This window comes from Callospermophilus lateralis, chromosome 19, assembly GCF_048772815.1.
Source record: "Callospermophilus lateralis isolate mCalLat2 chromosome 19, mCalLat2.hap1, whole genome shotgun sequence".
Lineage (NCBI taxonomy): Eukaryota > Metazoa > Chordata > Mammalia > Rodentia > Sciuridae > Callospermophilus > Callospermophilus lateralis.
Window position 1 is genome coordinate 32658818 of NC_135323.1, and position 27975 is coordinate 32686792.

Sequence of the window (27975 nt, forward strand, 5' to 3'; positions counted from 1 at the left end):
TTCCCTGTTCTCCAAGATCGCCATTTTGGAAGTATTGACATGTTTCCCCTACTGTCAAGGCAGCTGGCCCACTGGTCTCTGCCCAGAAATGCAGCAGAGCAGGGGAGTGGCGGAGTGGCGGAGTGGCGGAGAGGCAGAGTGCTGGCCACAGTAGATTGGGGCACTGGTGGTTGGTGGAGCTTGTGGGCATTGCAGACCTGAGGCATGGTGAGCCAGTGCCAAGGTGAGCCACCGTCACCCTGCCACAGCCTGGCTTGCACACAGTATGGATGCCACTGAAGAAGCACACCCCACGTGGCGCTACATCTTCAGACACTCCACTGAGTATACACAATTCAATGACTTCCCCCTCCCAGCTTCACGAAGTGGGGAGAACGTGGAAGTAAGGCATTGGGATTCAGGCTGAACCAACAGCATTATTATTTTTCCAAACCCTGATTAGCATAATTTTAAAACCAATTATGTGCTAAAGAAACCCCTAGACAAGCACATGCAGAGGAGCAAACCTCATATAGGGTCCCATCTTGTATTGCAAGAGTTCTGTTCCTGTCCTTCAATAAATCCTACTGTTACACTCATTTTGGTCTGTGGAGTTAATTCTTAGAATTCATGAGACAAGAACACAGGAAGAATAAGACATTGACAGTGAGCTGCTGGGATCTGCTGGGACGTTGAGGGGCATGGCCCACCATTAAGAGCTGCAACATTTATCAGCTGCAGAGACCTGCACCTTCTGCAGACCTCACCTGCCAGCAGACACAACAAAATCCAGGTCTCACCTGGTAGCAGAAGTGGAAAATCGAGTTTCATCTCAAAACTCTGGTTTCATGTCTAGCGTCTTATGACCCTAACATCACATACTCCTACACACTCACACACCCACACAGATCTACACAACTGTCTGCACAAACACATGCATATGAACGCTCAGGTGAACAAAGATGCACAGGCGTGCACACAACACACACATACACAACACACACACATGCATATGCACACACAGATACCGAGGCATGTGCCCACACACAAACACACGCATGTGCACAGGTCCACACACATGCAGGTGCACATCACGGAGTCTTGCTCAACATCTCTCCTGGATCCCCTCTTTCTCTCTTCTCACATCAGCACTTGCCCAGCCCAGGCCCCAATTCCTTGGCATCTTGCCATGTCCCAGGACAAATCAATGACTGAGTATCTCCCAGGGTGAACTCTCTGAGTCACCGTACCAGCATCACCTGGGGATTTCATACTGCAAGGGGAAAAAGAGAGAAATCACGCTAAGTGCAACATGCCCTGGGTGCATGAAATAGATACTAGTGCACAAAATAGTATCCTCCAAGTCCAGTCTGAAGTTTAGCTCATGACAAGGCGACCTTATTGGTTTCCCAGGGTTGATCATTGATATGAGAACTCTAATATTTTTGCAGTCTTTTCGCTACATTTCTAATTATCTCAAAATAAAAAGTCCTTTTTAATCACCTTGAGTGTTTTTAAAACAATATATAGACCCGGGCCGCATTACCAACCTACGGAAGGAGAAACCCAGGTTGGGCTCTAGGTGGCTCCCTGTCTCCAAATGCAGACATCTTCCGAGATGCCTGGGGTGAGGATATCCACAGGTGAATTTTAAAGGGACACAATTCAGCCCCTTGTTGTCAGGCACATAGGCTCCCTGAAGACCCTCCAGCCATTTCCCAGGACGCGGATGCTGCACTCTGGGCATGACCTCAGGGCTGCGTCACACTGGGATGTAACCCCACCGCCACTCCTCTGCCCTATTCCCCTAGAGGGGATTTAAGAGTGGCTGGCAGATCTATCCATGGGCCAGCCCAGGCTTGGGAGCCCAGGAAGGACCAGCCCTGGAGAGCAGGACAGAGGAGAAGGGGTATGGAGTGGCTGTGAGGTGGCCACTCCGGCCCTGGGAACCAGGCTCTGGACTGCTGCTCTCTCTTTGGGTAGCTATATTTTTAACACGCGTCCAGGGGACTCTTCCAGAGCTTTCAGGTGCCCACTTACAAGGGCCAACCAGGGCCAAACGTGCTAGCCCAGCACTGGCAATAGAACCTTCTACGACGCTGAAAATGTTCTCTGGCTGTGCTTTCCAGTGCAGTAGCCACCAGTCACCGGTGGCTACTGAGCACTTGAAACATGGCCAATGTAACTGAGGAGCTGAATTTAAAATTTTATTCAATTTTAATTTAAGTGGCCATATGTGGCTCATGGCTGCCAGATGGACATGCCTCATTAGGTCCCACACTCTTCTATCCCTTCTGCGTGCTCTGCTCAAACAACAAGCAAGCATTTTTCCTTGAACACCAAACACACTGCATGGATCCAGGCAGGTCACTGGGTGGAGGGGTGATTTGGATGGAGGAAGAAAGGCTGCAGACACCTCACGACTTCCGTTTCCTCCACCAGCTGTTAAGTGACCCTCCATGGCCGGCTGTGAAGAGTCTTCCCCCAGGAGCAACCCCAAATAAAATGGGGCACAGATGCATTGTCACGCGAGGTTCCAGAATCCAAAGGCTCAGGCCCTTTTGCTACCCCTCTCCTGCCCAGGCCAGTGCCACGGGTCACATGGGCCTATGCTGTGTCCTTGCTTCTCTGAAACCAGATTGGGATTTACATACAGAGCAGAACTGACTCAAAAAATGATAATAAATGAGTGGCCACGGCCTATTCAGAGAGGCCGCCCATCCCGAGCTCACGAGGTGCCTGGGATCTTAGGACCCAGAGACAGCGTCCCTTCCTTTCTCATCAAAGCCAGGCCAGGGCCTGACAGGCGCCACTAGGGCAGGCTCTGTCCCCGCCACAGCACAGACTCTACCCTCCCGAGGTGGGCAGCAGGATGGCCGCCCCTGCCCTCTGCATTCTGTGGCTGGTCTCTTGGCTGGAGGTTGCAGGCCAGCTGGAACTGCCTGACCACGGGGCCAGAGAGAGGCCAGGAAGCCCAGGCCAGAGCTGGGAGAGCGAAGACTGCTCCTAGGCTGTGGTCGCTTGGCAGGACTCACCCCCCTGGCCTGTCATCTGCACTGGGAACACACCTGGGAGCACTTGGGCCATCTTTTCTTAGAGAGCCTGCAGTTTAGAGGAGACCGTCTGAGAGCACCAGCAACATTCAGGGTTTAGAGACCTGGACTCTGCGAAGTCAGTTCCTGGAGATATCCCAGGAAGCCTAGAGATGGGGGTGTATTTTGAACTAAATTGTACCCACCCAAACTCATTTGTTGAAGCCATAATGACCAATGTAACTGTCTCTGGAGACAGGGCCTGTATGGAGGTGATTAAGGTTAAATGAGGTCAAGTGCATGGGGCCCTAATCCCACAGGACTGGTGTCCTTATTTTAAAAAAAAAAAGACATGAGCTGGTCACAGGAGTGCACACCTGAAATCCCAGTGACTCAGGAGGCTGAGACAGGAGGATCAAAACAGGAGTTCGAGGCCAGCCTCAGCAACTTAGCGAAGACCTAAGCCATTTAGCAGGAACTGTTTCCTGTCTCAAAATAAAAAGGGCTGGGGATGTAGCTCAGTGGTAAAGTGCCCCTGAGTTCAATCCCCAGTACCTCCCAACAGAAAAGAGAGCCCCCTCCCTGACTCTCTCCGGGCACGGGGAAAGACCATATGAGGACACAGCAAGAAGGCGTCTATCTCTAAGGCAGGGAGAGTCCTCACCTGAGCTTGGCAGCCCCTGGATCTGAATTGTCAGCCTCCAGATCTGTGAGACAATACATTTCTGTTGCTCACACCACTGGGGGACTTCATTACAGCAGTTCTGCGTGCTGAGAAGGCAGTTCCTGGGGTGGGGGCAGGCACCAGCAAAATCTGCAGGTGGCAGCCACACCAGAGTGCGAGCCTGGTGAGAGCTACGATGCACAGGCCAAGCTGAACAGGGCTTAAGGGGGGGACCAAGCACAGAAGAGGGGCAGGGTTAACGGATGCTGAAGCACCCAGGGTCTCATGACAGCCCAGGACATGGGACAGAGCTGCCAGTCCGGAGGAGAGTGTCAAAACCACATCCAGGCAGCGGGGTGGTGGGTAATGCGTATCCCCACCTTCCCTCCCGGGTCTCCTCTGTGGCTCAGGCCAAGGGGAGGAGAGCTGTGCTGGCAAACGGTCAACAACCAGCTCTCTGGGGCTGGGGATCCCTGATTTGTAACACCTGCCAATCACTGCAGTGTAAATATTCCTGCCCCGGCCTGTTTCGAGCTACCAACGTGACATCCACCAGCTGGTTAAGTTCCTGAAAGTTTAACAAAGAGCCCTCCCCAGCCACTTGGCTGATGGTGTCTTTTAAAGAAACAAGTACCAGAGGACAGGGAGCAAGAGAGGAAAGAATCACCGTGGGATCACAATCACCGTCAAGACTAACGCAAGCGCTCCCAAGGCCCAGGAGGTGTCCCCAGCCCCGCGTATGCTAACTGATGGGGTCAGGACATGGGCTCCATGAGGTGGGTGTTGTCGTGAGTGCACCACGGCACAGAGAACTCCATTCCCACGTCCAGAGTGACCTAGACAAGGAGTTCAGGGTCAGGATTTGAATCTGGTTACTCCTGTTCCGTTCTTGACTTCTTTATATATAAAATCCCCTGGAATTTTAGGTTTCAATGGGGTCTGCCCCCCCCCAATTTTTTTTTTTTTTAAATGGTGGTGGTGCCGGGGATCGAACTCAGAGCCTCACGCATGCTAGACAAGCACTTTACCACTGAGCCACATCCCCAGCCACCCACCCCCCCCAAGTCCTTAATTGAGTTCTTCAACGGCCTGGGAGCCTGGAACTCAAGAATGAACCAAGAAGAAGGGGAAAACTGCGTTCGTATGGAAACAGTCCGCCAAGGCCACAGCAAGTAAGCAGGACCCAGGGTCCTGCCTGCCAGGGGCCCTTCCTGGGGGTGGGGGCACTGGGTGGGGCAGGGACAGTGTGAGCGCATGGAGCTGGGGCTCCACAGAGGAGGCTGTGTCCTGGGGTCTCACACAGAGACAGCATTCAAGCCCATGGTGCTGGGACACTCTTGCCTGGCTCAGCAGAGCCGGAGGACACAGCTGTGGGACAAGCCGACATTTAGAGACTCAGCAAAGGACACAGAGGAGATGCTAGAGGGTGGGAGGAAACTGTGTTCCCTGAGAGCCTGTGTTTGTTCATCACAGGGCTCAACTGACAGCCAAAGCGGCTACGTCTTCTCTGCCATCCGGTTTCGCCGCCCCGTGAAGATCATGCTGCAAACTGTGATGCTGTGACGAAAGAAGAAAGAGGTATCTGGTCTCTGCCCCTGGCGCCCGGCACCGTGCTCCTAAAATTTGCAATTTCCTGAGCCATCGGGTACTGCTTGTTCTCATGGTCACCCTTTGACCCTGGGTCCTGACACAGAGCTCCTAATCCCCACCTGGGTGACAGCAACGTCTCTGTTGTCATGATCCCGCTCTCGGAAGGTGTCGTAGGTTTCCCGCTGCTGTGACGACAGGATCTGACCGGAACAACAGGAGAGGAGGAAGAGTTTGTTTGAGGGCTCACGATTTCAGAGGTCTCAGTCCTCGGAAGGCCGGCTCCCTTCCTCGAGGCTCGAGGTGAGGCTGGACATCCCATCACAGTGACCAAGAAGCAGAGAGAGAGTCCGCTCTCCAGATGCAAGCACGTACCCCAAAGCCACGCCCCATGTCCCATCTCCTCCAGCCCCGCCCCAGCACTTGAGTTAATCCCACCCCGGATCAAGTCACTGATTAGTCATTTCTCCTCCAAACCCTCTTGCCTTGTCTCACACAGGAGCTTTCAGGGGACACCACATCCAAACCCTAATGGAAGGCAAGAGGGGCTGGAGATGGAACCCATAACCAGTCATTGTGCCGGGAAGGGACACACGTCCACTCCACAGGGACAGAAGCTCCTGCATCACGACCCACCCAGACCTCGCCCTGGGGACCTCTTTCCTCTGCATCCTTTGTAATATCTTCTATAATAACCAGGAAAATGTGCTTCCCTGAGTTCTTGGCGTCACTCTTACCAAGGAAAGGACAAAAGGGGGAGGGGGGCTGGTTTCTATGTGGCCAGTGGGACCGACTGAGGGCATCTGGGGTTCCGGGGACGGGCTGTGGAAGCCTGCCCTCAGCCTGTGGGATCGGGTCTGCCTCCAGGTGGACAGAGCCAGAGCTGATGGAAGGAGGTCACCAGGTGGTGTCTGCTGCAGAATTAGTGGTGGGAAGAAATCCCAGTAGGCTTTGGTCACCGAATTGTGCTGCATATGGATCGTGAAAGAGAAGAGAATGTTTTTCCTGATACACAAATCTCCACGACTCCCGGTGCTCACCCCCAACCACATTCGTGATCTGCCTCTCACACACGGGGACAGTATTTCCTCCGCCCTAAGTCACCCGGGGCGAGGTACCAGACCACCCCCTTAAAGCGCAGAGTCTACCTGCATCATCCAAGCTGGCCAGTCCCACGCCGTGTCCCTGTCCTCCTGGCCTTTACAACACAGTACAGCCTTTGAAACCCAATGGCCCTCCAGCTCCTGGTTCCTGAGCCTAACTCCTCTAGATGCCACCTGTTCTTGGTCACTTACTTTTAGTGGACAATAACTAACACCTCTGACCAATGGGTCAGGACGGTGACAACTGATACCTGAGGTCACCCCCTAGCCATCTTCACCTGCTCTTCAACAACCTCTAGTCACATTTCCTCACTCCTCGGTGGATCAGGATCCCCAAATCCTGTCCTTGAGGAGGTGGATTTGAGACTTGGGTCCCCCATCTCTTCACATTTGACCCCCTCCTGCCTCAACAGTTTGACGTACTTGCCAGTTTCTGACGTTTATTTGACGTGGGAGATGCTCACACTGGTTCCTAGGCCGGCTGCAAAGGTCAGGGGTGGGGGTGGGTGCCGCAGTCTGGCTGGGCACGATTCACGAGCCACTTATCAAGCAGAAACGAACTTTATTTTTAGAACACACATGCCGCACCACACAAGCTCTTCAGGAATTCCCTCAGAGCCCAACTGCCACCACCAGCTTCCCACCAGCCTCCCAACCCCCCACTCCTCCTGCTCTTGAGGCCGATTGGCTGGGTCGCGTGGGCGGAGCCAAAAAAAGTCCCCCAATGAGCAGTTCCGTGGTCTGAAAGGGCCAGGAAACAGCCCAATGAGCATCACCGCAGAGGAGCCAGTCAGCTGGCAGCTGGAAGTTTGCTGTGGCTCTCAACATCTCCCCCCTCTGTTTAAACAACAAGCATGTGGCTTAGGGACCTTGCCTGCTTTAGGTTGCCCAATACTACATATGGTCCTTACCCGTCATAGGATGAGCTGACCTCAAGGCGTCAGCCTCCTGTCTTAGGTTGGTACCGTTGCAATTGGATTTTACCTGTCACTGACTACCGGTCCAGCATACAGCCACACCTGTGGATAGGCCTTTGAACCAGCGGGGGGGGGGGGGTTGAGGTTCTTTGCCTCACCTCTGTTGGCCCCCAAATTTTAGCTGAACGACCATCACAAGCAGAAGGGAGGAGGATACACCAAGCCAATTGACAGCTGCTTTTGGAAAAATTGTACCACCGATGACACCATCAGCAAAAATACCCCAACACTACCACAAATCACTGCACCAACAGATAGTTCACAATTCATACAAGTGAGTTCACAGTGCATACAAGTGATACATAGTCCAGGCAAGTTCTGCAAGCAGTTCAGTGATAGCTATTGCAGAAGCTGTAGATTGTTTTATCTTTGTCTTCACCAGCACTGGGATGAAGATAGGAATTCTGGCAATAATGGCTAAAGAAAAAAATTATGTAACATTCCAGAAGGCACTAAAAGGAAACAATTTTCTGAACAATTTACATTATCCTGAACAGAATTACCCTCTTTTTGCTTTAATAAGTTTGATGAGCTCTTTCAACTATGCCTTGTCCCTGTGGATTGTATGGGATTCCTGTTATATGAGTAATGCCAAATGATGAGCAAAATTGTTTAAAAGAGGTAGAAGTATAACCAGGACCATTATCTGTTTTTAACTGTTTTGGAATGCCCACAGTGGCAAAATTTTGTAAGCAATAAGCTATAATATCTTTAGTTTTTCCTCTGGCATGAAGGGAGCCCATCAAAAGTCTAGAAGAAGTATCAACTATAACATGCAAATATTTTAATTTTCCAAATTGTGGCAAGTGTGTGACATCCATCTGCCAAATATGGTTAGGTATCAGTCCTCTAGGATTCACTCCAAGATTAACTTGTGGTAAAAAAGTCACACAATTTTGACATTGTTTTATTATATGTCTGGCTTGTTCCTTAGTTATTTTAAAATGCTTTTGTAAAGATTAGCATTGACATGGAACTTTTTATGAAAATTTGTAGCTTCTTCTAGTGTAGAGAAAATATGTATGTTATGTGTAGTTTTATCTGCTAAATCATTGCCCAAACTAAGGGCTCCAGGCAATCCTATACGTGCCCTGATATGTCCCAGATTAAACTTTGTATAGTGGAAAGTAAAGAGAAAACAGTAGAGGAAGGGGAAATCTCACCAGCATCTTCAAGGGATACTATAGCATTAACTATATACTAACTATCAGAAAATAAATTAAATACAGAATCTTTAAACATCACAAAAGCTTGTAATACTGCATTAAGCTCTACCTTTTGAGCTGATTGTTTGGGTACTAAAAATGTAAAAGTTTGATTTGGTGTAACTATTGCTGCTGTACCATTATTTGACCCATCAGTGAATATATTTGAAGCATTCATGATAGGTGTTTTTCTTGTCATTTTTGGAAAAATTACAGGATGCAATGACCAAAAAGACAATAAAGGATTAGATGGTAAGTGGTTATCAAATGAAACGTTAGATTTGCACATGATTATTGCCCAAGTATTTAACTTATTAGCTAACTCATCAGTTTGATCCATAGTATATGGAGTAATAATTTTATTGGGAGAAATTCCAAACACTCTCTTTGCTGCTTTTATTCCTTTGAGTATTAATTGTCCTACAGCCTCAGGATACCTAGTAAGAATAGTGTTAGGAGAATAAGATAAATGTATCCATAATAATGAATCTTCTTGCCAAAATACTCCTGTAGGAATGTTTTTGTTGATAGTACAATAAATAATAAAGGCAAACTTATATCAATTGTATCCAAATGCATACTTTCCATATATGTTTCAATGATTTTTAATGCCTTTCTTGCTTCAGGCGTTAACATTCGGGGTGAATTTGGATCTGATGGACCTTTTAGGATATCAAATAAAGGTCCCAACTCTCCTGTTGGTATGCCTAGATAAGGCCTTATCCAATTTATGTCTCCTAATAACTTTTGAAAGTCGTTAAGTGATTTGAGTTGATCTACTCGGATTTGAATTTTTGGTGGACGGACCATGGTTGAGGATAATAGAACTCCTAAATAATTAATTGGAAAATTTAATTGTACTTTATCTATTGCTATCTCTAGATTATAATTTTTTAATGTTTGTAAATGTGGCATAACATTCTAGCAATGTGTTTTTATCTTTATGTGCCAATAATACATCATCCATATAGTGAAATATTTGTAGTTCAGGATTTTGATCTCTAAGTGGCTGAATTGCTTTGTTAACATAAATTTGACACATAGTGGGCTGTTAGCCATCCTTTGAGGGAGTGCTTTCCATTCACATCTCTGATCAGGACCTTCATGATTCAGTGCAGGGATAGTAAATGCAAAACGTGGACTATCCTCAGGATGAATTGGAATTGAAAAAAAAACAATCTTTAATATCTATAACTAAAACATGCCAGGTTTTTGGCAAAGCAGACAATTGAGGAATCCCTGATTGAGCAGGTCCCATAATAACCATCTCATTATTTTTTTTTTTAAAGAGAGAAGTGAGAGAGAGAGAGAGACAGAGAGAATTTTTAATATTTATTATTTTTTTTTTTTTTAGTTTTTAGCGGACACAACATCTTTGTTTGTATGTGTTGCTGAGGATCGAACCCGGGCCGCACACATGCCAGGTGAGCACGCTACCGCTTGAGCCACATCCCCAGCCCCACCATCTCATTATTAACGGCTGATAATGCCAAGGTCGTGGGTTCTTTCCCGTATGGGCCACCAAATGCCGCAGTCTGGCTGGGCACAATTCACGAGCCACTTGTCAAGCAGAAATGAAATTTATTTTTAGAACACACGCCACACCACACAAGCTCTTCAGGAATTCCCTCAGAGCCCAACTGCCACCACCGGCTTCCCACAAGCCTCCCAACACCCCCCCCCCACTCCTCCTGCTTTTGAGGTGGATTGGCTGGGTCCTGTGAGCAGAGCCAAAAAAAGTCCCCCAATGAGCAGCTCCGTGGTCTGAAAGGGCGGGGAAACAGCCCAATGAGCATCACCGCAGAGGAGCCAATCAGCTGGCAGCTGGAAGTTTGCTGGGGCCCCTTCAGCTGTGGCTCTCAACAGGTGGGGGCGGTGGCACCCTCTCATGCAGAGGACCATGAATAAATGATTAAAGGTCTGCATTGATCCGCAGGCCTGGGCCCCTTTTATTTCTGATCCAAGGCCTCTCCTGGGCTCGCTCTGAAGTGGACATGGAAGAGGTGACCCCTGATATAAACAGCAGGCTCCTCGAGCTGGTGGAAGGCTTTAAACCTCGTCTCCAGCGCTGTTGCTGGCCCCTGTTTCCCGGCTGTCTGTCCTGGCAGTGGGCTGTCAGCCCACCCAGCACCCGCGCTCTGCCTTTTGCAGAGAAGCCAGTTGGAAATTCACCTTTGGAGGGGGCGAGGCTGCCCTGATGCTGGCTGCCTAGAGTTTGGGGGTGCAGGGAGAGGGGCCGGGAAGGGTGGTTGGAGAGATCGTCTGTTCAAGCCGGTGACCTTTTGCATTCCTGAGAAATGGACCCTGTGTTTGACCGGAGATTTTTCCAGAAGAGCAGCTTCTCTGAGACAGCGTCTCTTCAAAAGGCCCAGGCACGTCGGAGACACTTTCCCGAGGCACCCCAAGGCCATAAATTTTCCAGCCTCCTCTCCTGCTCTGAGAGTTATAGCAGCCTCCCGGTCATTTATTATTCATCATTATCACGGTGACATACCCAGCCATCTAATTCATTGTCTCCGAACACTGACTTCATCTCCTGCCTTGAATGCTCACCCGGCTGGAATTTCTTCTGACAAACTCCTGGTCCCACTCTGGCATTATCTTTTCCCCAAACGGCCATGATCCGTTTAGGACTTTATTGGAGTTCCCGTAAAGCAGCCCTTAGCAAGCCGTCAGGGCCTCCGCGTCTCACCCATCCCTTGGCACCCGGGAAGGGCTAATGAGCACTTAGCGAAACTGCCTGCTCTCCCGGCAGAGGGAATTCAAGGTGCCGCCCCTGCAGTCTCCCTGCATCTGAGAAGGTTCCAAAAACACCCCCTTGGCTTGTAAGTGACCCTGCTAAATAGCTGGCTGGGGGAGGGCGGAAGGGGACATCCTGGATTCACACCCCTGGGGACGGAAGGAGGACAGGGCTGAGTGTTCTCAGAGCCGTTGCAGCCCCCAGTCCTCCTGCTCCCCCCCATTGCCAGGGTCCCCAGCTCCCTCCCAGAGATAGGATGCCCAGAGAGACCCCTGCCTGGAGCCCAACCTTCACGCCCACCTCCCTGTTGATCTTGAAAATGGCGGTTAGAGAAGATGTACAGATGGCCAGCGAGTACACGGAAAAGATGACACGTATGTACCCAGCATCACTCATCATCAGGGAAATGCAAATCAGAACTACAATGAGATATTGTCTCAGCCCAGGTAGAACAGCTAGGATCAAAAAGCAAAAAAAAAAGAAGGCTGGAGAGGAAGCAGAGAAAGGAGAACTCTCATACACTGTCGGTGGGAGTTTAAATCAGTGCAGTTGTTATAGAAAACAGCATGAAAGTTTCTAACAAACTATCAATAAATCCCAGCGGCTCGGGAGGCTGAGGCAGGAGGATCACGAGTTCAAAGCCAGCCTCAGCAACTTAGCCAGGTCCTAAGCAACTCAGTGAGACCCTGTCTCTAAATTAAAAATATATATGAAAGGGCTGGGGATGTGGCTCAATGGTTAAGCACTGCTGGGTTCAATCCCTGGTACAAAAAGAAAAAAAAAAAAACTAGAAATAGAACTCTAAGATGATCTAGCAAATCCACTGTTGGGTATGTATCCAAAGGAAAGGAAATCAATATGTCCAAGGCATATCCATGGGCTGGGCATGTAGCTCAGTGGTACAGCCATTGCTTAGCAGGTACAAGGCTCTGGGTTCCATCCCAAGCAACACATACACACACACACACACACACACACACACACACACACACACACAAAGTCTTCTATTCCAATATATCTATACTATCATATTTATTGCATTCACTGCAACATTATTTACAATAGCTAAGTATGGAATCAACCTAAATGTCCATCAACAGATAATTTGGTTAAAGAAAATGTGGTACATATACACAAAGGAATATTATTTGGCCTTAAAAAGCATGAACTCCTGTCACTTGCAGCAACCTGGATACCCCTGGAAGACATTCTGTGAATTGAAATAAGACAAATACCACCTGTTCTCACTTATACGTGGAAACTAAAAAAGTCAATATTAAAGGAATAGAGAGTAGAATAGTGATTATCAGAGGTTGGGGAGTGTGAAAAAAGGCAGGGATGAGGGGAGGACGGCTTACACGAGCAGTTGAATCAGAGGAGTAACTGCTAGTGTTCTCAGTCCAGTGGGGTATCTATGGTTGACCACGGTTAATGGAATATTTCAAAATAACTACCAGAAAGTATTTTTAACATCCCAATGTAAATGATAAATGCTTGAGGTAATAGATATAGAGTTACCAGAATCTATTCATTAAAATTGTATACATATACCAAAATAGCACACCGCACCCTAAACACATACGACTGTTATGTTAGGAAAGCCAGGTGCAGTGGGGCACGCCTGTCATCCCAGCAGCTCAGGAGGCTGAGGCAGGAGGATCGCAAGATCAAAGCCAGCCTCAGCAACTGAGTGAGACCCTGAACAACTCAGTGAGATCCTATCTCTAAACACAAAATAGGGAGAAGGATGTGGCTCAGTGGTTGAGTGCCCCTGAGTTCAATCCCTGGTACCCCAAAAAATTAGAAAAAAAAAGAAAGGAAAACATCTGATTGAAAAAAAAAAAAAACCCTAATCTTCCTACATTCCTTAGAGACCTGTCCCCCGTGCGTCCAGCTGACCATTGCACAGTAATGAGATATTCCCTCTGCACTGCCCAGTGGGGCATCCAGCTGCCACATACAGCTGTTGCAACAGACAACTGCATTTTCAATCTTCCTTTATTAACTAATTTAAATGCCAATTGCCACGTTGGGCTAGAACCCATTGGCAAGGTGGGTCCAAGGGTGTCTGTCAGTCTAGCCACCGTGTTCAGTGCGCTCCGTTCATTAATTTGTTTGATTTCCATGACCACCGCACAAAGTGAGTGCCCTTATTATCCCATTTTGCAGAGGAAGCCTGAGGAAGGTCAAGTTGCTAAGAAGGAGTTCAGAGCCGGGCCATCCAAAAGAAAAGGCCGGGCTTCCTCCACTCCTCTGTGTGGTAGGAGGTCTCCTTCAAGACGCCTCATCTCCCAGGGTATCTCAGAAGAACGTCACACAGTTATCCAACGCCTGTACTCACAAGAGGGACAAGGGCCTTCCTCCGTCTCCTGGTGGCCAGAAATGTTACTGCCCTTTCTCTGGTTTGAGCCTCAAACAAGAGAAAATGTTGCAGCAGGAAAGATTTAAAATAGATAACATAAGGAACTTACGAGAGCACTGGAATGAGCTTCAGAGGAGATTACAGAATCACCATCTTTGAAGAACCTTAAAAACAACAGGGGTTTCTGTCTCCAATCATCATGACGCGATTCTGTCCAGAGGTAATATAACTTTTCTATTAAGAATTGCTCTTGGGATGGGGATGTGGCTCAAGCGGTAGCGCGCGCGCCTGGCATGCGTGCGGCCCGGGTTCGATCCTCAGCACCACATACAAACAAAGATGTTGTGTCTGCCGATAACTAAAAAAAAAAATAAATAAATATTAAAAATTTAAAAAAAAAAAAAAGAATTGCTCTTCTTGGGGCTGGGGTTGTGGCTCAGCGGTAGAGTACTCGCCTGGCACATGTGGGGGCACTGGGTTCCATCCTCAGCACCACATAAAAATAAAATGAATATATTGTGTCCAACTATAACCAGAACAAAATATTTAAAACAAAAAAATTGCTCTCCTTGCCGGGCATGGTGGCACGCACCCGTAATCCCAGCGACTTGGGAGGCTGAGGCAGGAAGATTACAAGTTCAAAATCAGTCTCAGTAACTTAGTGAGGCTTTAAGCAACTTAGCAAGACCCTGACTCTAAATAAAATACAAAAAGGTCTGGGGAGGTGGCTCCGTGGTCAAGCACCCTGGCTCAATCCCCGGTGCCCGCCCACACACACACACACAAATGGCTCTTCTTCATTGAAATGACTTATAAATTACTTCAAGAAAGGAAATATCGGGCTGGGGTTGTGGCTCAGTGGTAGCACGCTCACCTCTCATGCCTGAGGCCCTGGGCTCGATCCACGAGGGGTGAAGGGGGTTAGAAAAAAACAAACAGACGCACAAATAGAGACAAGGCCGGGGCCCAGCAGGCCCCACACCTACTGCAGGGCGATGCCCACCATCAGCTCAGCACGTTTGCTGTATCCGTTTCACCACAGAAAAGGTCACTGTGGGAAAGTTCCCTCCAAGCGGGCAGAGCCTGGGGCCTGAGGATCAACAGCCTGGTCATGATGTCAGCTCGCGCCCAGGACTCTGCCCCGAGCAGCCGTGGGACAGGCACAGAACCCTCTGTTGGACAGGGTGTCACCAGAGAAGCTGGGCTGTCTTGATGGGCCACCTCGGCACCAAGAGGGGCGTCACCTGTCACAGGACAGTATCAAAACCCATAATTCAGTCACTACCCCCGACACCCACCAGGGAGATCTGGTGCCAACCTCTGAGACTTCCCACAAAGGAAGCTTGTTGGGCTAAGGGCCATCCTTCCTGTCCCTGGCGGAGCATTCTCTGGTCCTGGACCAATCTCCCTGGAGGACCAATCTCCCTGTCCCTCTTCCTGCCACTTATTTTTGCTTTTGCAGTCCTGGGGATGGAACCCGGCACCTTGTGCAAGCCGGGCCAGGGCTCCACCGCTGACCACACCCCCAGTCCCCTTTGTCGTCCACCTTGATGACAGAATAAAAAGCACAGAAACAATACATGCTCTCCTGAGCAGCTGGGTCACATGGATGCAGCCGCACTCCGGGCTGACATGCAAAGTGTCACATCTTTATTCCTCTGTAACTAAGTTGGTCCTCCTCCAAGGTCCCCACTGCTGGAGGTAGAGAAGCCAGGAGAAGAAACCCAGGGTTAGTCCAGTCCAGTCACAGGGCCTCCTTCCAAGACGGAAGTGGGGCCTAGGCCTGTGTGGTTGGGGGGCTGATTCATAATCCCGAGGGACCAGGGGAAGGGGGTCCTGGCCTCTATCTGGTCCTCAATGACCTGTGGCTGGTGTCTCCTGAGCAGAACCAGCTGCACAAATTGTCAGGACTCGGGCCAGACGGAAAATGTGACTTGTTTAAAAAGTACCCAGAGCTTCAAGAGGGTGACAGCAGAGAGTCAGACCAAGTGCCTGGCACCGGCCCCACACCCACGAAGCTCTCCCTGCTCCGAGGATTTGCAGCGGGGATTTGCACGTGGGGATTTGCACGTGGGGATTTGCACGTGGACCCCCCTCTGTTAAGGACCACCGCTGGGAAGCACCTGTCAGGGTCTATTCTTCTGGGCCCTGGTCAGAGCTGTCTCTGGCCCTTCTTGCCTCTGGGCAGGGCACCAGGCCCCACTGCCACCAGGACCCAGGAAGTCAGCCCTGCACCAGGAGACGTGGTGCCCTGACCCCTGCCCAGGTGGGTGCTGCCCCTGTGCCCCACCCCCACCTCACACAGGAAAGCGCATTTCCGGGGCGCCCTGCTCAGGCCCTTCTTAGCAGACTGGGCCGGGGCAGCCTGGAGAGGTCACCCAGGGTCCTGGAAGCCTCAGTGTGCACCTGGAGGCCCAGTGTCCCCTCTTCCTGAAGGTGCCCCCATGCTCCAGGGGACAGGTCCCCCTCTGATTCAGCCACCAGGCTGGGTTTACTCCGGGAGGAGGGGGAGGGGGAGAAGTGGAACTTTTTTCAAGGGTTTCAAGGATTCTTCACTCCCTTGAGCAAACCCAGCTTCCTACTCTTGCTGCAGATTCAAAAACCCCATTTTGGAGTCAAAAGCCGGCAACACTCTCTCTTCCCCAACCTCGTCCCCCAGGAAACTAAATCAGCTCAGTGCCCCCCCCCAAGTCCTGGGACGGCAGCCCACAACTCCACAACGTCACGGGTGGCAGACTTGAGAAGGGACACCAGGTCTGGGGGGTGGGGGGTCCGTGGCGGAGAGAGGGTGGGGACTCAGAGGTGGCCTCTTGGCAGGTCAGCTTGGAAATTGAGCACAGGTGGGGGAGACGGAGAGCAGGTACCTGAACCCAGGAGGGAGTGTGGAGACCGGGACCAGAGATCCAAGCCACCTGAGCAAGCCCCAGGCTGTCTTAAAGGGGCCCAAGCCCCCGCTGGTTTCTGTCACACAGGGAATGAGGACCACGAAGATTCTGATGCTTTTAACATGGAGCACTTATTCAATCTTGTAAATGATGAAACCATCTGTCACAACCCGTAGGAACTAAGCCAAGCTGATACAACCACTCCAAGAACAGGGACAGTCCATGGGGAGGGACACTGGGAACCGGGAGGTGGCAGAGGCGGGCCGGGGCAGGTCTTGCAGAAGTACAGTTGTTTGGGGAGAGAAGTGCATTTTGTTTGGTCTCTTTGGAGAATCTATACCCGTCTGACCTCACTTATGTAAAGTTCCAGAAAATGCAAACTAATCAAAAAGGAAATCAATGCCTGGCTGCAGAGGGGTGGTGGTGGATGAATTACAAAGGGATGAATTACAAAGTTGAGGGGGCTGGATATTTTTATCTTGAGGGTAGTTTGAGGGTTTGATGGCTTACACTTGAAATATATGCAGGTTAATGTATCACAATTACGCCTCCATAAAATTAAGGAATCAACTCAAGGAACTGGAATAACACATGCTAAAATGATCCCTGCATTTCCATGTCTTTCAACCCAACTTCTAATTCTAGATTTAAAAAAAAAGGAAAAAATAATATAAAGAGAGGCATCATTTTAGAAAGGTGTTGAAATAATATCAAATACTGTAATATTACCATAATAAGTTACATGGATAATTTCAGATCTGTCTTGTTAAATATTTTTTTAAAAAATACTCTAAATTAGCAAATACAGAGAAAAAATAATGCTAAACAAATAATTGTAGTGACTAGGGGCTGGAGTTGTGGCTCAGGGGTAGAACACTTACCTGGCATGGGTGAGGCCCTGGGTTCGATCCTCAGCACTGCATATAAATAAATAAATAAATAATCCATTAAAAATGATAATAATAATTGTAGTGACTATATCCTATTATAGTCTAGTCTAATGAGGGTTTTGTTTTGTTTTGTTTTGTTTTGTTTTTTGAGAGGGTCTAGGGAGTGAACACAGGGATGCTCTATCACCAAGACACATCCCCAGCCCTTTTGATTTTATTTATTTTGAGATAGGGTCTCGCTAAACTGCTGAGGCTGACCTTGAACTTGCCATCCTCCCACCTTAGCCTCCCAAACTGCTGGGATCATAGGCAGGAGCCACTGTACCTGGCTCAATGGGGGACTTTTTAAAATTTGATTTTATTTTTTGTAACAGAAGCTTTGATTCCCAAGTTGTTGGTTTTATTGTTTATTTATTTGGTACCAGAGATTGAATTCTGGGCCACTTGGGTACTGAGCCACATCCCCAGCCCTATTTTGTCATTTATTTAGAGACAGGGTCTCACTGAGTTGCTTAGCACCTCACTTTTGCTGAGGCTGGCTTTGAACTCACGATCCTCCTGCCTCAGCCTCCTGAGCCACTGGGATGACACAGGCTCCTGGCAACTTCTGTTTTGTTGTTTTAGTCCTTAAACAAGGTACAGGGCTTCTCAGAGCCTCAGTTTCTCCACTGTGATGTGGAGACCGTGGACCCTGTCCCTCCCCGCCCCCCCGGAGAGCCCAGTGCATGGAACGTACCATGGAGACGCCACGTGGATGTCCTCCCCACACCAGAAGAGCTCATGCTTCCTGGATGTCACAGTCAGCCCTCCAGAAACTGCTGTTTCCCGGAGACCTGTGAAGGGAGAGCACTCTAACGCTGATTCCCTTCATTCAAGCCTAAATGTTGTTTATCCAATAAACCGGATACTTCCAGATGCATCATAAAACGCTCTTCAAATAATCCCACTTCCCTCCTCACCTGCCGGGCGGCCGATGGGTGGCGTCATGAAATATGAAGCCAGTTCTCTTTTACGGCCGGACATTCATCTTCACACTCCTTGGCATACAAGTCCCTCCAAGTGATTTTATGATTTCCAAGAAACTGTGACTGAGCCTTTTTACGTACCTTCTGTTGTCATCAGAGTGATCACACATAAAGCATGTCAGCCAGACCTGAGCGAGGCGTCCTGCGTGGCGTCCACGTCTCCTGGGGACAGCTGCTCGCTGGGGCGGCAGCTTGGATAGAGTCACTGAACGTGGCTTTTCCAATAAAGGAGACCTGGAGAGGGAGGGTCCTCCCTGGGTCAGTTCAGCCAGGGGTTTGGGGTGGGCAGGAGCCCATCTCAGCAGATGGGGGTCTAGTGGCCCCATCCAGCCTGGGCAGTTGCTCCTGGACACAGACAGGTGCTTGAGCCGGGCATGGCCATCTAATCGCTGAGACAGCCGCGAGGGTGTCGGCCACCTTCCTGGTGTCCCCACCCGCTGTGATTCGGATGGGTTAAAGGCTTGGTGCCCAGGATGGTGCTCTGGGGAGGTGCAGCCTCATGGGAATGATGGGACCTTTGTCTCTTCCTCTTCCTGTTCCTTTTCTCTGCTTCTTTGCTCATGAGGTGAGTCCTTAGGGACACCATATACTCCTGCCCACCCTGACTTCTGCCTCATCAGAGGCCCAAAGCAATGAAGTCACTTGATCTTGGATTGGAAGCTCCAAAACCGTAAGCCCAAAGAAACCTTTTTTCTTCATAAGTTGATTGTCTTGGGTGTTTGATTATGGTGACAGAAAACTGACTGATACCCTACCCTTCCTAAGGTTTTAGGCTAGGACCTCAACTCTCTGTCCAACATCAAGGTTGCCTCACCCCTTTTCTTTCTCATCCCCTTGTTCCAAGGAGGCTGTTGTGGTTCCAGCTTGTCTCCCTGAGCCTCAGTTTGGGAATCTGTAAAACAGAGACCGAAAAAATGCCAGCAAGGATTTTTGTTTTATTTTTGACTTTTTCCGAAAGGATCGAATCAGATGGTAGAGATGAACATGCTTTGTAAATTACCCCTGAGTGAGCTGTTATTATCATTCTTATTCCTCCTTTGCATGGGGGAGCCCACACTTTTCCTCCCTCCCTGCTCTCTGAGCCCTGAGGGTTGAAGATAAACAGTAACCGTGGAATCCCGCAGAAGCCTCCTCCCTCCATCCTGGAAAAAAATCATTTACCAAACCAGCGAGCACCAGCTCAAAGCCCCGCCTGCTACCTAAGGGGACAGCTCTGAATTCCCCGGTTCTTAAAATTAATTTTAGTCTCATTAATTTTGGAAGCAAATAAATGCGGTAGGAGAAGGAAGACGTGGGCCTGAATTAAAGGACCAGACAGAGGACCCTAAATGCCTGGGGGATGGAGACGCAGAGAGACCCTGGGGACAGCGAGGGGCGGGGCAGAGTGGGGGTGGGGCCTGGGAGAGTTGGGACCAAGGCCCGGAGGAGGGGTCCCCCAGGGACTGGGGCCCAGGGGGAGGCGGAGGGGCCGCTGGTGGGGCTTAGTAGTCATCTTGTCGTCCCCCACCTTGCCGCTTGTCACTCACTGTCCCTAAATTCTGACCTGCCCTCTGTGCACCAGCAGCCTGGGCCACGGAACTGAGGTGCTGGACAATCCTCTCCAAGAGGAGGCCGCCAGATGGGCACCTCAGTGGCCTGGTTTGAATGGAGGGGGTGGAGGGGGTACTAAAGGTTCTAGGCTAGAACTTGGACGTGGAGGGGAAGGGGCCCATGTCCGGCAAGGGATCAGAATCTTTCCAAGTAGGTTTTTTGTTTCAAACATGTTACTTTCTATCCCGAGGCACGACACAGCCTCCAAATGGAGGCTTCCACCGGCCTCCTCTTCTGCCCTCTGCTATGACAGTGGGAGTGTCCACGATCAAGCCACTCCTTCCACCTGGGTCCCCAACCAGAGACACACAGCAAAGGACACCACGTGAAGTCACAGGGAGGGGAGGACCAGGCCACAAGCTTGGAGAGACACCCGGAGCAGGTTCTCAGGGCCCCCAAAGGAAGCCACTCTGCTGAGCTGGATCTTGGCAGAATCCCCTCCCTCCCTCGATTTGCATTTTTTTATTTTTTCTGATTAGTTACACCTGGCAGTAGAATGCGTTTGGGCACACCGCACATTGATGGAGTATAACTTCTCATTCTTTTGGTTGCACGTGATGTAGAATCACACTGGTTGTGTGATCATATATGCACACAGGGTAATAATGTCCAATTAATTCTTCTGCCCTCCCTACCCCCAAACCACCTCCCCTCCCTTCACTCCCCTCTGTCTACTCCCAAGCACCTCTTTTCTTCTGTAGCGCCCCCCCCCCAATCTTATTGTGAATTAGCATCCGCATATCAGAGAGAACATTCAGCTTTTGATGGGCTTATTTTGCTTAGCATGATATGCTCCAGTTCCATCCATTGACTGCAAATGCCATGATTTCATTCTTCTTTAAGGCTGAGTAATATTCCATTGTGTATATCTACCACATTTTCTTAATCCATTCATCTGTTGAAGGGCACCATAGTTGGTTCCATAGTTTAGCTCTTGTGAACTGAGCTGCCACAAACATTGATGTGGCTGCGTCACTGCAGTGTGCCGGTTTTAAGTCCTTTGGTTATATGCTGAGGAGTTCTGCGGACTCTCCACACTTCTTTCCCTAGTGGTTGCACCAATTTGCAGTCCCACCTGCAGTGGATGAGTGTGCCTTTTCTCCCACATCCTCGCCAACACCCATTGTTGCTTGTACTCTTGATAATCGCCATTCTGACTGGAAGGAGATGGGCTGTCTCTTCCTCTCTGTGCCCTGTGGCCAGTGAGCCCAAGTTCTGCAGCAGGTCTGAGCCCCAGCCAGGGCGTGAGCAATCCCCAGGCTGATAAAGACATCTGGGTTGCTGCTCAGAACCCTGAAAGGAACTGGCCCTGGCCCTGATGCAAAATTCCTGAAACCCTCAATGAACCCCACGCCGGCCCCCTCTGCAGACATAGCTTACAGAACATCATCCTCTCGGTGTCCACCATAAGAGCACTGCAGCCCCCTCTATAAATAAGTACCCCCAATAAACTCTTTGGACCGATGACCCGGTGCTGATTTTTTTTTTTTTGGAATCCCAACCAGTCCCATCTCAGGACAGTGTGGGGCCTTCCCTGTGGGAACTCCCACTTTGGGGTGGATTCCGGCCCTGGATTCCGTGGAATGAAACGATCTTGGGGTTCTGAACACTTGAAGTGAGAGAGGATAAATGGTAGAGGGCAGCTCCTGGGTCTTTGGTCAGTCACATAGCGGTCAGCAGGGACCTAAGAGGAGACACTCCCTCTCTTCTGTGGCAGTTTGCACTCGGAGGCCATGTTCACAGTAATACCCCAGAGAAAACCCAGGTTAAGCCGGCCACTCCCCAGCCTGGCCCTAGCATGGTGACCATTTTCTTGGAAATGCGTCCCAGCCCGGGTCCAGCCCTCCCCGGCCGTGCCCGCAGATCTCATGTCCATTCAATCAGGTGGCTCTTTGTCAAGCAAGCGCTGGCTCTGAACCAGAGGCTGATTTTCTGGGCACAGAGAAACGGTTCCATCGCTCTTCCAAGTGACCTGGCAGGAACAGAGTTCAGAGAAACTGAAGAAGAAGAGCCACCATGCCCACTTAAAGACTTGCTCGGAGAGAGACAGCCTCAGGTGCGCAAGGTGACAAGCCAGTACCCTCCCTCCCCGAGACAGGCTCCAGGAGACCCAGGGTGACCGGCAGCAGGCCACTTGGGGTGGACACGACTTGCAGGCTGGTGGCACTTTCTTGTCCGGCAGGCAGGCAGGCCTCTGGGAGAGCGATCTCCGTGGCCCAACGTTCTCCCGTTGAGTCTGGAATTGGAACAAGGACCGTGAGCAGACCCTGGCAGGGGCTCGGGGCTCAGGCAGCCCCCGGTTGGCTCTCCCGTGCCAAGGATCAGAGTTGGCAAAAACCCTCAGTGCCTCAGCCAAGATCCTTCTTGCCGGGCCCCAGCTGCACGGCCCTCACCAGCTGTCCCCGTGCCCCAGGCTCAACATGGGCCTCCTCCAAGCAGGGGAGGAGTCCATTGGCCATCTCTCCACTAACTGAAATCACAGCGAGGCCAAGCTGCCTCCAGAGACGGCCCGGGACCTCCAAACCCAGGCATTCCGATTTTGTTCCCTGTCTCCTCCAGCTTCTCACCCCCAGGCCTGGATCCCACTGAACCTCGCCAAGGCAGGGATGTGACCGACGGTTCTGGGAAGCTTCGCTTCCAGGAGCAGATTTTTAGAAAAGCTAACAGCGCCCAACATCAGGACCTCTCCTTGGCTCGGGCTCCTGGGAGAGCTGGAAGATACTGGGAGTCATAGAATGTTCCAGGTGGGAAAAGGAGTCGGAGGGGCATCGGCAAACGTGTCCAATACCTTGTCTAAAAGGGTCCCGGGAGGCCAGGTATGGGGATGTCATTCCAGCTACTTGGGAGGCTGGGGCAGGAGGATTACAAGTTCAAGGCCAGCCTCAGCAACTTAGTGAGATAAAACATAGAAAGAACTGGGGATATAGCTCAATGGTAGGAGGCCCCTAGGTTCAATCCCCTCGTGCTACAAATAAATGATTAATGAACTAATTAATTAATTAATTAATTAAAAATAAATAAAGGAGTCCCAGATGGGACCTGTGTGTCCAGAGCCTTTATGTTTTGTTTGTTTGTCTGTCTATTTGTTTGTGGTGCTGGGGGTGGAACCCAGGGCCATATGTATGCAAGGCAAGCGCTGGACCAACTGAGCTACGCCCCAGCCCAGCCTTTATGTGATTTTTTAATCATACTAAATAAATGTTCATTTTCACACCTAGGCTGTATTTGTGTGTGTGTTTCGTACCATATGTTGCACTTATGGATGCTTTGGCTCAGAGGGAATCCCTCCGATTTCCTGAGCTCCAGGCCTCAGTTCCTGGATCCCATCCTGCCCATTTCCCTGAATCCTCCTTCTGGTAGGAGGATTCTTCTTTTCTTTTATTTATTCTGTGGGCACCAGAGATTGAACCCAGCGGGGCTTCACCACGGAGCCACAGCCCCAGCCCTTTTTATATTTTATCTAGAGACAGGGTCTCCCTGAGCTGCTTAGGGCCTCACCAAGTTGCTGAGGCTGGCTTTGATCTTGCGATCCTCCTGCCTCGGCCTCCCGAACCAAGAAGTCTGCTTCTGAGACAGACACCTGGCCCTGGGAAGTGGCCCCTGAGGAGGGTTAACTGATGGGCTGGAGGGGCAGCTTGAAGTTCCCAGAAGATGTGCCTTCGGCATGTCAGAGAACACGGGATGGGAGCTCCCTCTCGCAGTGAAGACCCCCGACTGCCCCTCTGGCCCTCCCCAAGGAGACCGCCACTGCTGGGAACATTCGCTTGGCTGGTAGAGACAGGTCTTTCCTGCGTTTCATTGAAGAGAGAGACTTTCATCTTTTAATAACACATGTCTTCATGTTCTTTTCCAGGGACATTTTTAAACTTAAAAAAAAAAAAAACAACTTTTGAAAATTGCTTTAAAAGTTGAATCACGAATTTTCGTGCCTCCCCCTCAAAATCAAAATGCTATATTTTTTGCAAACGACGGAAATATGGGATGTCTTCCCTCATTCATCTGTCCGTCTGACTGACACGTTTTAGGGACAGACGGTCGCAGGGCTTGATGTATGTGTCTGTGTGTTTTAACGAGCTCCGCGCAGTCACTTTGATCTGGGAGCTGCCACGCACCATCGAGGCGCGTCCCTCCGGAGTCTGGCTGTTGGTGGAGCCAGAGGGTCCCCCTACGGAGGGTCCCCTCATCCTCTGCTGTGTCCATTGGTCCCATTGTCACCCCACCCCCACAGAAGCCGGGCCCCATATGGAGCTGCTTCTCAGCCAGATTCTCCATTCAGAATACGAATGTGCAGGAGGGGCTGCAGCCAGGGCCCCGGGGCCACGTGGCAGGGCTGTGGCGTGGCAAGCATCCCCTGCAGGAGCCGGCCTCCTGCCCCTCATCAGCCTGCTTCTGCTGCTCCCTGGCCCATCGGAGTCCCCCTGACCTCCGGCCTCCTTGATGGGCAGCGCCTCCACCTCCCTTCTCAGAGCAGCTGCCTCTGAGCAGCAGTCACGGGAGCTGATGCATGATTCACAGGACGCTCCTGGCCCAGGATGGGCGCCAAGGGAGAGGCTCATGAGCCCCCGGCGCACTTGGTTCGGGGAACGTTCTCTCCCTGATGCACATCTGTGCAGCCTGCAGGTGCCTCACAGAGAATTGAGGTGCCGCGGCTCCTCAAATCGCTTCTGAATGTGAAAAGTGCCCAGGAGGGTGGGGCACAGGCTGGGGCGGGGAGGCTCTGGGCTCTGTCCTCTGCGCCCTGGGCCACCTGGGAGGAGACCAGCCTGCTTGGGCCAGGGCAGGGTCCTTGGGACCGCTGAGCCCCCGAGCTCCACTCTATCACCAAACAAGGAGCCGATCCCTCCCGCCCTGTGGCTAGGTCAGAAACAAGGCCAGTTCCGTTGTCCGGGCCTTACAGGGAGAGCCCTCCAGTCTCCCCTAGATGGCCAGGCCAGCAAGGCAGCCAAGTGGCCCCACCTCCTGCTTCAGCCCTGCTACCCACCCACCCAGGGGGTCTCAGGCAAGTCCCCAAACCTGGAGATTGGAGAAAGTGCCCTCCTAATTCCCAGACTCCCAGGTGGTATCCCACTGATTCTGATCTGCTGGTCTCTGTGCAAACCAAGTTCTGTGGAGGTATTTAGTGGGAGTCCTAGAGACTGGATTGTCCAGCCATTGGCCCAAGAAGAATTGAGAAGGCATGCAAAGGCCAGGACTTGGGCCCAAGCTATATGTGTCAGTTGTGACTTTCAGTGGTGCATGACACAACGGGGCCTTGCCAAAGGAGCACCCCTAAGTGAAAGGTAGCTTCAGGTATAGCTGTATCCAGGAATAGAAACAATGTTGCCAAGTCTCTGGGCTTCTGTAGCTCTCCAGGTTTGACTCTGCCTCCGATTGGCCTCATTCTCAGGAGGGCCAGCTCTGTGCGGTGCCCCCTCTGTCCAGCTTTGCCACTCCAGTGAGAACAGTCCTTCTCATCCAACAGCTCCAGCTAAGCACTCGGGGACACGTGCTCACCCCTGCACCTGTCACCATGAGCAGGAAGGTGGTTTAAATGAGAAACCTGGGGAGAAGGGAATGTCTGTGCTACCCAATCCACATGCAATGAGAGCCTGGGGGAAAAATCCTTCAATAAAACTCAGAGCCTTCAGAAGGGTGGGGACGGCATGCTGGGGGGAGGGGGATGGGTCCTTTGTGGTTCTGGGCTGTTTGGATGGACTGAGGCATGGTTTAGGGTCTCCAGTTTGCTTTCCCTGGGGATCAGATTAAAAGTGTTTGCACTGAGCTATCGAGAGGAAGCTCAAGAGGCTGAGGCAGGAGGATTTCAAGTTCAAAGCCAGCCATAGCAATTTAGCGAGGCCCTACACAACTCAATGAGACCCTGTGTCTAAATAAAATAGTTTAAAAAGGGGGACTGGGGATGTGGCTCAGTGGTTAAGCATCTGGGTTCAATCCCTGGTACCAAACATAAGAAAAAGGAGAGCCCAATTTTCCAGGTGAGCAAGGAAGGGTTCCAAGCAGAGGGAACAGCATAGGCTAAGCCACTCACCTGAGTGGTGCCTGATCACACAGTGGGAAGAGCGTGGGTTTGGGCGTTGGGCTCACTTGAATTTAGCCTCTGCTCTGTGAGATCTTGGCAGATCCCCTTCCCTTGCAAGGTTTTAGTGTCCTCCTTGGGACAATGAGGTCTACCAGGGACCCTGAGGTCCCTTACAAGGCGCTAGGTAGCCTCCACGCAGCACCTGAGAAGACGTTGCACGTCACTGTTACGTTTCAGAGAGGAGGTGACCCCCCGAGGATCAAGTGTGAGGCAACGCAAGAAAGTTCAGAGGTGAAATGATCAAGTTAGGAGACTTTTAGTGGAACTCGTGAGTTCCTGCGTTGATGGCATTAACTGGGTGTGAACTGTGGGCAGGTAGGAGGAGCTGGAGGAGCTGGGCTCCTGCCTTTGGGGTGTATATTCTGTTCCTAGTGAGCAGAGCCATGAGATGCTCGCTGCTGTCACACCTTTCTCCTTGATGTTCTGCCTCACCTCAAACCCAGAGCCATGGAGTCACCGCCAGTGGACGGAGATCTCTGAAACTATGAGCCCCAAATTAAAGTTTCCTCCTCTAAAATTGTTCTTGTCAGGTCTTTTGGCCGCAGCAGCAAAACAAAGCAAAATATGACTAAAACACTCAGTGTTAGGAAGACGCAGATCAAAACCAGAGGGAAATACCACCTCCCGCCCAGGAAGATGCCCACCACCCAAAAAATAAACGAATGAATAACAAAAGACTAACCAGTGTTGGCAAGGATGTGGAGAACCTGGGACCTTTGTTCGCCATGGCTGGGGAATGGGACACCATGCTGCCGCTGCGGAAAATGTATGGTGTCTCCTTGAACCATCAAAACAGAGTTACCGTTTGATCCACTTTCCATTCTGAGTACATAGGACAAATAATTAAAAGCGGGGTCTCAAAGGGATATTTGTATAGGCACCTCGGAATCAGCATTATTCACGATAGCCTAAAGCTATTGTGAGCACACAAGTAACCACTGCTGGGTGAGCAGGTAACCAAAGCAGTCTGTCCACATGGTGGAACATCACTCAGCCTTGAAAAGGAAGAGGAGGACTGGAGGTGTGGCTCAGCGGTGCAGCACTTGCCTAGTGTGGAGGAAGCCTTGGGTTCATTCCTCAGCATCGCAAAAAAATACTTTAAAAAAAAATAAAAAGAAGGAACATTCTGACATGACCACAACATGGAGAAACCCTGAGGACCTTGCACCAAATGAAATAAGCCACACCTTCCTAGCAGCTCAGGAGGCTGAGGCAGGAGGATCATGAATGCAAAGGCAGCCTAAGCAACTTAGCGAGACTCTGCCTCTAAGTAACATGAAAAGGGCTGGGGATGTGGCTCAGTGGTGAAGCACCCCCGGGTTCCATCCCTGGTACCAAAAATAAATAAAGAAATTAAAAACCTACTTCCTCCTTGGTCTCCCCAACCACAGAAGCGCTTGCAGCTTCCAGCATTGAGGGTCTCCAGAGTGAGACTTTACCCTTTGAGCTTCCCCCCTCCACCTGGGTAACCCACAGATTCACTCTGTTGACCCCCCAGGGGGTCATACGCCTTCCTAACGGCTGTCCGCCACAGCCCACCTTAGCCCCTGCCTGGCGTCCTCAGGAGCAACATCCCAGGCTGGGGAACACTAGGGGACAAGACGGGGTGTTGGGCTGCTTCTAAGGCAATCGGCTCCTCAAGCCCCTGTCCCACCCCACCCAAACAGCCCCCAGGCATCTTAGCTCCCCTGTGGGTGGGGAAGCCACGGCCAGCCCTCCCCCGTGCAAAGGAGAAATCAAAGAGAATCTACAAACCCCTGCAGGGTGGTTCCATGGGTAGCTGCTGCGTTTCATTATTTATACCTGCCTGCAGGAGACAGCAGCTCCCCCAGCCAGCTGTGCCCCGGGCTGGCCTGGGGG